Below are 12,045 nucleotides of genomic sequence, written 5' to 3'. Positions count from 1 at the left end.
CACTGGTCCACAGCAAATATTGTGTGTTCTGTATCTGATCCCATAGCAGAAGATATAAAGTATTGTTGCTGGAAAGTTGTGTGTAGAGTGTGTGTGTGTGTGTGTGTGTGTACTTATGTATCCATTTGTGTGTATGGCAAGAGCCAGTGTCGGATGTCTTTTTCTATTGCTTTTCACATTAGTTTTTTGAATCAGGGTTTCTCCCTGACTCTCAGCTCACTGACTCAGCCAGTCTGCTAGCCAGTTTGGCCCTAGAGTTCCCCATCTAGGTCTCTCCAGAACTGGGATTAGAAGCGTACGTGTGCTGTGTCCGGCTTTTTATGTGGCCATTGAAGATCTGCATTGGCCGAACCATATATCTATAGCCATATCTATATTTAATCTATATTTATCTATATGAACACACACATATGGTCTCAGTGTGTAGTCAAGAGTGATTTGGAATTTGCAGTGAGATTATCCTTTCTTAGCATCTGAAATGCTAGGGTTACAGGACTGAGTCGCCATGCCCACTGGCGACTTTTAAAATGAATGACAAGTATAACAAGAAGTGGTTTTTATGCGGCAGGGATGGAACTCTGGGTTTTGTGTATGGATGGTAGGCAAATGCTCTGTCACTGAGTTATAGACCTAGCCATGGGAAATAAACATTCTAATTTGTCACCTTATGTTTTATTATGTGTAAATGCAGGGCAAAGAACACAAAATAGAGACTTTCGAGACGTTGTATGCTCACAGTTTATTGTGTGAGCTTGAATCTAACACTTCAGTGGGCTTTTTCACCCCCATGCAAAACAAACTTAAGTGGTTTGAAGGAGATATCTACAGTTCCCTATAAATCAAAGAGAGCCATTTTTCTGAACCCACATACATGCTGGGTTGTGTGTCTAAGCTACAGGAGTGACAGCAACTGAGAGCTTAATTCACAGGGTCTTCCAGATGTTACAAAGGATTATTCTTGGATTCCATGGCAGGTGAGATGTAAGGCCTCTGCCCTTCATTGGCTTGGGAAGGATACATCATGCGCATCATTTCTTCCCGTGGAGCCTTTCTCCCACAGGGGCCTGCTGTCCAGTTTGGGGATCTCCACTCTCACTTCACTTAGCCAAAGGACAAGTTCTGACAAGGTGGCTGCTTGGGTATTGTCACTGAGGAACGGTGAAGGAAGCAGCAGTGCTGGGTGAATGGAAACCAGACTCAAAGCCGGGCCTGAAATAGTTTGAGGACAGAAAAAAAAAAAATCAGACTGTGAAGAGCTCCGCCATCTGCAGCTTATGTTGTATAAGTGATGCTGGATGCCCCTGGGGTTTTGAAACTTGTTCCATGAAATGTACACCTGAACCTGTCAAGGTGGGTTTTTTTTCTTTGCCTCCCTCAGTACATCTATTCTCATTTCCTTTTCTATTTAAGTCTCCTTGACATATATCTTAAATTAGATGCACTCAACTCTTGTTTCAAGCAGACTTAAAGCGTAGATGAGAGCATGCGGAGTCTCAGCCACCGAAACCAGAACTTCAAGTTCTGGCGACTTCTGTGTACTCTTTATCTCCATCCAGATGATTTTATATCATCTAAATCATATCTTGAAAATGAAACAGCAGTTTCAAACTATTCTCTGAAACCCGAACACGTCATTGTACTATTTTTATGGTGAGCAAATAGACTGTGGATTCATTTTAATAGGCGGTGTTTCTCCAGTGTCTTAAAAGCTTACATACGTGTCTCTTATGCATGTATATTAGGAGATAAACATCAGGATGTTCATGGCAGTGTTGTTTCTAATCAGAGAAAAATGGGGGGAAGATGCTAATATCTACCAGTGTTATCAGCATACAATATTCACAAAGGGCCTAAAAGAATGACCCCACATGTAGAGAATAAGACATTGTGGAACACTCAGCCCTAAATGGGGCACATGCACCACACCCCTCCACCAAAGGCTTTGGGACCAGCACTGATGAGGGAGCAGAGCGATTGTAAGAGTCAGAGGCAGTTGATGACTTCTGTGAACCAGCGTTTTCTGGATATGACAGGGCCATTGCACACCTACAAGATGAAACAGTAAGAAAATTATACAAACATACAAGACCACACATATGATGCAGACACACAATAAATGTCCATGATGTATAAATATGAATTTGGAGATGTTTGCCTCTTGAGAAAGAGGGAAAAAGCAGAGCAGGATCAATGTCTGTCTATAATGTTTTATTTCTTAAAAGAACTGAGCAAGTAAAAGAGAGAAAGAAGTATTGCAGAATATGAATGTTGGCTAAACTTTGGTGGTGGGCATGAGGGTGTTTGCAATGGGTTTCTTCATATGTTTGGTGTGTGGGGAATATTTAATCCATTCACTGATCAGCTTCATCCTCTTGACTCTCCCCTGCTTCACCTGTGACCTCAGAGAGACACTGTACCATTGCAGTACTATTGAGTTCTTTCCATGAGCTCTTGAGAAGGTTACCTTTCTTTTTAACTGCAAAAACCACCTCCAATTCAGATTCAAGATAGATTTTGAGAAGAAGCCAGACTCTCAGGGCTTTTTTGTTTATAATGATTTGTTTTGCTATTCCCAGGGCTCCCCTCTCTTGCTCTGGCCTGTCCCCATACTTAAAAGCCTCCACTGGCCCCATGCTGTCTTCTGAAGCCCAGGCCTCACTGTGGCCAGCAGCTCTGTAGCATTCAGTCCCAGGCTCCTTCCTCAGCAGGCTGGTCTTCCTGTCAGGCCACTCCCTGTTGCCTCCCATGGGGTTCATCTTAGGTCTCTGCCTGCCGCCTACCTGGCTCTCCACAATACCGGTACACGCAGAAGCTCACAGTGGCTGTGGCTCCATGCACAAGACCTGTGTGAGATCAAGCTAACCAAAGCCCCATTTCCCTTGGGCTCCTGGCTCTAGGTACTTCCCCCAGGCAGCCTGCCTTGAGTCACCTGATCTGCATTGCTGTCCTTACTGCCTGCTGGATCCCTAGTTTTATATGCTTCCAAGGACATACGAACAATGCGTGTTTATGATCTCTCAAGATCCTGAAATTAGAGTTGGGATTTAAGAGAAGCAGCTCACCACACAGATACGCCTAGGTGTCACCTGTTAGGAGTGGGGACAGTGATCCTTCCACTTTTGCTGTATGTAAAACAAAGACAGTTATAAAAAGCATTACCTTACTAGAATAATAGAAATCCCTGCCTCATGTCTTTGGACACACTGGAATGCAGCATCGCTTTGCATTAACGAGACATAATGTGAAGGACGTGTTGCCTCATGAATTAATTACTACTGGCTATTTTTAAGTTGGCTACTTATAAAGTAGATTATTTGATCCCCAAAGGTTCCTGCTGAGCATGTCAGTACTGACAGGCATCATACATAGGAAGGAACCACACATTCTGAGAGAGACCCATCTAGAGCAGACTCGTTTCAAGCTAATGAGTTTAAAGTCAGGGGTAATTTTTTGATGGCTTAATTGTGGCAGACTGTTCTGTGGGATGGATTCGTGGGGTGGTGTTAAAATCAGAATCCTCTAAGCCCAATCATGCAAGTGAAAATTTATGTAGCGTCGCTCTTGCCTTTGTGTAAGAGGCTGGACGTCTACGAGTCTCAATAGGGTCTATCTAATAACATGTTAATAACGCACACATTGCTGGCGTTGGACTACAGACCTTGAATGAAAGGGCCTTCATGAATTATACATGCTGACAAATAGGTGATACATTTTTCAAACCACACAGGCTCTTCAGAAGCAAGAACGCTCTGTGGAGAGAATTAAAAAAAAATCGATATGTGTTGATTGATAGATATTCGACTTGAAAACACATTCTCTATGCTGTCTCAGACAGTGGGGCGCCTGAGCTCCAAGATCACTGTTTTCTGAAGACAGGGCAAGGCAGAGGCTTTGTGTGATCTGGGTGTGATGCACAGCTCACTCCAGAAGTCCAGTCCTACCCTCAGTCCTGCCCTGACCCTCGCTCCCCAACTGCTGATGGCAGCGGATTGGCGTTCTGTCTCTTCCCTTCCCTAGGTTACAGACTGTGACTCCTGCCCAGTCTCACAGGACCCTGGGAGGATTAATTCATCAGTATCCGTAGAGCACTGTGAAGATGAGAAGTGCCATGTCCCTTCTAAGCAACATTATTGATTCAGCCTTTTCCTTGTGGTTATATAAAGTTCCCCACATTTCAGATAATGACCCAGCATTGCATCAACAGCCAAGAATCATTGGCAGGAGAGATGCAGCCTGTGTTTTCTCTCAGGAAAATTGATGTCTATAAAATGCCTCCAGTTTCTTGGGGAAAAGACATTATTACACAATTTAAATTGATCATTTTTGCTATTGTACTTTTATTTGCTTATTGGAGTATTTTCTGTTAATTGTTTTGGTTTGTTTTTTAGTAATTATTGGAAATAAAGTTGAGCCAGTAAACCCTTCATGTTCAGAAAGGTCTGGATTGGAATCAATTTTTCTTAGCTATTGTTAGTTGTATTATCCATAAAATAATAGGAGAATGCATATATTCTTATATGTACTTGTATTTGCATAGATGTGTATATGGCACATGTATATGTGAGTTTCATGTAAATATAAAATGTATATATTTCACAACGCACAATTCTGTTAGCTAAATATCAAGGATGTAAATATATACAATGTATGCTATGTTAATATACTTATATGTTATTTATTGTTATATTGAAATCAGTAACTGCTAGTATGACATTCAACCAATTTGGCATTATTTATTTTTATTTTAAATTTTTAGGGGGCTGGGTTTTATATAGCCCAGTTGGCCTAAAACTTGCTACAAAGTTGAGGATAACCTTGAAGTTCTGATCTTCCTGCTCTATGCCCTGAGTGCTGGGAATCCAGGTTTGCACCACCATGCCTGGCTTCAGTTCTGGATTGCTGAAAATATTTTAGTAACTGCATTCCTGAAGTTGCTTTCAACAGAAATTTTATGAGTAAGGAAGAAGTAGACCAGTCACTTAATCATCATACTTAATTAAAGATTTTATTTTATGTGTATGAATATTTTGCCTGCACGTATGTTCGTGTATCACGTGTGTGCCTGACGCCCTTGGAGGCCAGAAGGGGGATTCAGAACCCCTGGAACTGCAGTTCTAGATGGTTGTTGGCTAACATGTGGGTGCTACAAACTGAATGCAGGACCTTTGGAAGAACAACCAATACGCTTAACTGCTGAGCCATCTTTCCAGCCCCCTCACCATACTTTATCTATCTATATGAGTGTTCTATCTGCATGTACACCTTTATGTAAGAAGAGGGCATCAGATCTTACTATATATTATTGTGAACCAACACGTGGTTGCTGGGAATTGAACTCGGGACTTCTGGAAGAGCAGACAGTGCTCTTAACCACTGAGCCATCTCTATAGTCCCTCCGTCATCATACTTTTTTTTTAAAGCCCCAAAGTGGTGTAATAGACTTGATTATCTATCTTATTATTTGTCAGACTTGGAGCTATAACTATTTTTATATTTCCAAATTCTGGACTGTGGTAGTGTTTACCTAACAAGTATAAAGCCCTGGGTTAAACTCCTGTCACTACAACTTAAATATGATAAACACAAACAGATAAAACCCAAATGCCCCAAACTCTCCATTCCATGTTTCTGAATACTAAGCACATCTAGGATTAAACACTGTTGATCATTGTAAAAATAAATGACTGTGCTGTGTACTTTTGCATTGAAAGTGAAAATTCTCCTTTGTTAATTTAAAGTATATTTTGTTCAAACAAACAAACAAACAAACAAAGCTATCTATCAGTATTTGTGCTAACATTAAAAATATTAGTGTTTTCATTATACATACTGGGTCTAATCAATTTTACAATATCATAGCCACACTTTTTCGTAACTCAGCTATGAAAATAGTCAACATATACACTAGGTTTTAGTGTATACAAGGTTTTAACAACAGAAACAAAGTATATATGAAAATACCCTAATTACATTATGTTGAGGGCTCTAACAGTGTCGTAGAACATTTGACTAACATACACAAAGTCATAGGTTTGATCCCTGGTAACATCAAAATAAAATTCTCATAACTATCAGTCTGAAGAGGCCCCTATGAAATACATTTCTCTGGATACTTACTTTAAAAAATAAAACAGAAAATAGACCAGAAACACCAAAGACTGTATTTGTTTCATTTGGTGCTCATCAGTTCTTTTCCACATCATTTGCTGGATGCCGTGGAACATTGCACACAGCAGAATCCAACTCTTGTTCTTGAAAATATTGTAGTCTACTCAAGTCCAAACCCATTAGTTACAAAAGCAAGAGATTGATAAGATTATTATGGAAAGAACCTGACATGTATACCCACCAACTGTCCTCCCTTTCTCTTCAGTAACCGAATTCCCAGTTTCCGGCTGGATGTGTGTCTTCCCTTTGCTCGAGTCTGAACAATGCTATAGATGAGCGTTCTGGGAAACTTTTGATAATCACTCTCACATGTCCGCTAGGCCTCCTGTGACCTTCCATTTTCAAGTCTTCCTTCTGCTCCCTGGATATAGATGTCACCGACGGCGTTGCTCTTGGGACTGTACTGATGCTCGCTTGCGAATGCTAGAGTTGTATGCAGCAGGAGCTGAGTTCCTTTGTCTGTGGGAATCACACTACCCTGAGGAGGCTGGCTTCTGGATTTATATCCATGAAGTAGCGACACACTGCACCCTTCTCCTACTGTCAACCAGAGGCGCTTCCGCGGCACGTCCAAAAGAGGGCACTTCTGATGTGAAGAGCAGACCTGCAGAGAATGATCAGAATGGGAACCATTAAGGCCTCCTGGAAGAAGACACCCACCAACCCCGCCCCGGCCTCCTCCTCCTCCCCCCCCTCCTCCTTCCCTCCTCCTTCTCTTCCTCCTCCTCCTCCTTCTCCTCCTCCTCTTCTTCCTCGTCCTCTTCTTCTCTTCCTCCTCCTCTTCTTCCTTTTTTCCCTCCTCCTCTTCCTCTTCCTCCTCTTCTCTTCCTCCTCCTCCTCCTCTTTCTCTTCCTCCTCCTCTTCCTCCTCCTCCTCTTCCTCCTCTTCCTCCTCCTCCTCCTCCTCCTCTTCCTCTTCCTCCTCCTCCTCCTCTTCCTCCTCTTCTTCTCTTCCTCCTCCTCCTCTTCCTTTTCCTCCTCCTCCTCCTTCTTCCATGTGTTTCACCATTTCCTGAACGTGACACGTTGTCTCTTTCTCATCTTTGGTCACACTACTCCTCACCTCTCTCTAGTTATTTTATTTTATGTATAGTTACCTTTATAATTATATTAAATTATGCAAACCACAGATGTACTTAAGACAGCATGCTGCCCTGCTTACCTTTTGTTGCATGTTCCTGCAATGGCAATCCAGCACCCAGAAACTAGAATTTATTATAATTCCCTTCTTTGGGGGATCTTTGGCTTCATACATCCTTTACTCGATGAGGCAAATTCTTGCTTTCTTCTTCCCAAACTTTGTCCTGATGGATGATTGTAATACAGACTCATCTGATTCCCAGGATCAAAGTCCCCCAGCTGAACAGCGACTATTGTTTTAAAAAGTCTTTATAAGCCAGGCGGGGTGGTGCACGCCTTTAATCCCAGCACTGGGGAGGCAGAGGCATGTGGATCTCTGTGAATTCGAGGCCAGCCTGGTCTACAAGAGCTAGTTCCAGGACAGGCTTCAAAGCTACAGAGAAACCCTGTCTCGATAATAATAATAAAAAAGTCTTCATAAAATGGCTAAAAACTAGCTACTACTTCCTCATCTGATTTTTTTTCTTGTGTCTCCTCCCTCCTAAGGGAGAAGTGTTTGCTAAATAGTAAACCTTGAACAGTTCATGGCCTATGTACCTGTTCCATTTGGCTTGCAGAGGACTTGAATTTCCTAATTAAAAAGTGAACAGTTTTATGTAAACACCAAGACCCCCCCAAATTCTGAAGCATTAATGTCCACTTGGTAGCATTGAACTAGCGCTTGGCAAAGCATTCTCTCAGCAGCAGAATTTGCTTGCCACCGTGGCCCACACTGGTTTCCTTTATTTCATATCTGCTTAGTCCCAGAAAGCATCCGAGTTTGAGACCTTTGATCCAGCTCTCTCCTCCAGTGCCACTGTTCCTCCCTTATGCCATTTCCTGCCGTCCCGGGCTCCCTCCTGGAAAAGAGTGAGCCTTTTCCTCTGGGGGTTCCTGCTGTAGAACCCTACCCACCAGCTCTCTGCTGTTTCCCCGGGGAAGAGTCACACCTCACTTCCCTGAAGAGGAAGGAGGGCATGATGGCGCCCAGGAGAGATGTAGCGATCTCCTGGCAGAACCCAGGCTGCCGGCTGGCAGTGCCGCTTCTGAGCTGCCACACGCAGGCCTGGCCCTGGAGTCTTCTGCCTGCCCCTTAGGTCTCTGTAGATGAGCATAATTTCAGTCCAAAATTAGGAGCAATGAGGTAAGAGGAGGCCGTTTTTACCTTCATGGAATTATGGGCCTTCTGCATACTAATAGCTACAATTATAGTACAGTTGTTTTATAGTTATTTTTAAATGCCATCACCATAAATCACTCCTTACTTTCTGCTGAGACGGAACGTAGCACGTGTTATTTACCCTTGTTTTGCAGATAAAGCCCCACAAGGGACACAGTGCACCCGCCCAATGCTTCATGGTCTCTTAGCCTATCAGGCTCTCAAATGCCCACAGTGTTCACTTACAAAATTAAAGCCGCTATACTGTATGCCGCGAGGTCACATTTTGAAACCTGACTGCTTCTCTCTGTCTGGAAGCTCCCACAGATGTAGCTTAGCTCTCAAGGACCTCGGGGTTGACAGTTATGTTCACCCTGCCACTGTTATTCAGGCGCCAAAGAGGGAAAACAGTCAGCCTCTTCAGGCTAAAGAATTTCTCAATTTAAATTTTCTGTAACCTGAAATAATATTAAAAATACCAATTTTTAGTGACAAAGAGCACTGGAATGTCTAAATAATCAGAGTCTTGCAAAAACACTATCATTTTGACTATGTGTATATGCAATTATATTCCTAGCATTCTAAAGGATTTATTATGCATTTATTTACGTATATGCGTGTGTCTGAGTGAGTGTATGAGCATGCGTGCTGGTGCCCGTGAAAACCAGAACGGATGTTGGATTCCTTGGAGCTGGAGTTACAGGTGGTTGTAATCTCTCTAATATGGGTGCTGGGAACCAAATTTGGGTCCTTGATAAGACCAGCAAGTGCTTTTCACTACTGAGCTGTCTCTCTAGTCCCATTCTAATTTTTTATTTAAACACAGTTTTTTAAAATTGAATCTTTGGGAATTGCACACCATACACCCCAATCCACTCATTCCCTAGTTCCTCTGTATCCCTCAGTCACTCTTGTAACATCCCCCCAAAGGAAAACTTAAACAAACAAACAAACAAAACAAAAAGCAAGTAAGCACACAAAACACTTTGCTCCTCCATCCTTCTTGTCTCTCCAGCTCCTCTTCATTCGTCGTAGGCATTAGGAGCTCCTGTGTATCCTGCAGCCTACCCTTTGGTCCAAACGGCTTTACTTGCAAATGTTCATTGTGTAATATGGTGTTGATCAGGATCAAGGCCCCTGGTTTCTGGCACTCCATCATCGCTAGACCCTCATTGGAACTCCTCTTTGATATCCCGCTGTGACCCTGAGTCATGGGGATCCTGTGGCTATGGTTCTACAGGACCATGGCCTTCACATGATCGAGCAGGTCATAGGAGGATAGATGTTGAGGAACGCCAACTCAAAGACATGAGTGTGTGCCTGGGGCACAGTCTAGTTGATAGGTCTGGGCTCCTGGGACCATTCCCCTCAGGTGAGGGGCACAGTTAGTTCTCTCACTCCTGTGGTAAGTGGTGGGTGCGGTGCCAGCTTTCCCAAGTATGTGGGGGTGGGGAAAGGGCAAGGGCTCTCCCATAAGAGCTTGTAATATGGAATTGTACATATTTATGTTTTATAATGTCTGTCCATAAATACACATACAATGGATATCCACTAAATTAGAATAATAGTTCCAGCTGCTTGTCATTTTTTGTCTTTGGAGGTTTTGAGAGCTCCCTTTCTCAATATTAGGAACTATTTGTAATAGGCTTTTGTGAACTATACGCACCTCATTGTACAGTAGAACACTGAATGTGTTCCTTACGCCTCTGTTTTTATGCTCATTATTCAACTTTGAAGTCACCGGGGAACTTCCTTGAATCAGTTCTGTGATTTATATTACAACACCTGTGGAACAAAACCATTAATGGGGTGGTGGGGGGCAGGGCTTGCCAACATCTGTGTTCCTGTCAGTCTGCTGAGCCTTCTTCAGCTTTAAAAAAGTACTCTTTTTTTTTTGAGTTTTTATTTACTTATTCTTATGTGAATGAGTGTTTGTCTGAATGTATGCACAACATGCATGCAATGCCCACAGAGGCCAGAAGAGGGTTTTGGGTGGATTGGAATTTTACAGACAATTGTGAGCTGCCAAGTGGGTGCTGGAAATTGAACCCTGGGTCTCTGGAAGTGCAGCCAGTGCTCTTCACCTCAGGGTTATCTTTCCAGCCCCTTCCTCAGCTTTTCTGTTCACAGGAAGAGCTGGGGTGTTGGTGAACACAGGGAGACACAGCACATGTGAAAGCTGGGTCCTTGGAGAGCCGGTCTCCTCTAGTGATTCTTCCCCGAGGCTGAGGCATTTCATTCCTCACTTGGATTTGTGACAGATCAAACTTCCCAGCTGGCTAAAGCCTCCATCTCCAGGAATTCACAGTAGGAGCTGTCTTGTAACTATAGATGGTCTCCCATTTGCGATGCTAGCTTGACTGGTTTCAGAGGTAGTTAGAATACATTTTTCACACCTTGAATATGAATATAAATGAGTTTTAAAGTTATAACACTAATTCATCTGTTATTATTTTACATGCTTAGATGTTGAGAATTTTGAACTTAAGAAAAATTATGTACAACATAAGATAGCTATTAACTTGAAGAGAAGGTTCTGGTTTTTTTTTTTAGAAAGAAAAAAAATGGATTTCAAGTATTGAAGAACTGAAAAAAACCTAAATATATTCATTTTGAAAAACCTATGTATGAAAAAAACAACAAAGCCAACAGAAGTCCTTGCAGTTAGTGTGTTAGGAACGCATATTACTGGAATCTGTTTTCTTTTTAGGAACTAAGTCTATCCATGTGGTTCATATTGATAAGGGGAAGTGCCGCCATTTTCTAACATTCAAGTGTGAGGAATGAAGAAATGGGTGGTGAGAATTCTGCTGGACTTGTTAGAGGGAAACAGAGTCTGGCATATCAACCTGTTCTATGCATCTGCTTGGCCCTTTGAAGACCAATACATTGTATAACACTGCTAAGCCTGTCTGTTCACAAGCTTTTGTGGTTGGTTGGATATGCCTACTCATTCTAATAGCCATAGCAGCATTCAGAAAAATAATTTGTAATTTGAAAGTTATTATATTTTTAAATGTGTGCATTTGGTCCAGAATAGCTCACAGAGGAGATGCTGCATGTATAAATACCAGGCTGCAGACAGGGCTTGGATTAATAGACCACGAAGGACTATTTTTATAGAGCATTTAAGAGTTTAATATTGTTATTCCTAAATTGTATTAATAATTTCCTACACATGTCCAGCGTGTGTGTGCAGGGTTTTATTGTTCTGTAAAGTGCTATGACATACATCATCTCATTTGCCCCTTCCAACAGCCCAGTGAGGGAAGCGGGGACGCATTATAGTGTTGACATTGAATCCCTTTGCTTGAGATAAAATCCCAGGAATGTGAGACAAGAAAGAGATGCCAGGGAAACGCAAGCATTCTTTTCAGTGACTGAGTCACAACAGTTCCTAGTGGCTTGGGAAGTGTTAGTCCTTGGGAAGAGATTTCATTTCATCATCTCTTCTAGACAGTGGGAGGAAGAAAGAGGAAAAACTTCCAGATTAGAGGAGAACATTACCCTGCTCCACATTTAATCAGGATCTCTTAGAGTCCTCAATGAATGTGGTGTTATCTCTATCTTGTTGAAAAAAGAATAAAGTGTGTCCTTTAT

At 42.2% G+C, this 12,045-nt stretch overlaps 1 pseudogene; it reads right to left on the bottom strand.

The window, feature by feature from the left end:
* The window catches only part of LOC121453023, a 30,753-nt pseudogene extending 21,152 nt beyond the window's left edge, over positions 1-9,601 (bottom strand).
* Positions 9,602-12,045: the final 2,444 nt, after the last annotated feature.

Source organism: Microtus oregoni, unplaced genomic scaffold (genome assembly GCF_018167655.1).
Source record: "Microtus oregoni isolate MIOR12 unplaced genomic scaffold, Mior012 000010F_ref0000083, whole genome shotgun sequence".
Classification (NCBI taxonomy): Eukaryota; Metazoa; Chordata; class Mammalia; order Rodentia; family Cricetidae; genus Microtus; species Microtus oregoni.
This window is presented reverse-complemented; position numbering and strand designations above follow the sequence as displayed.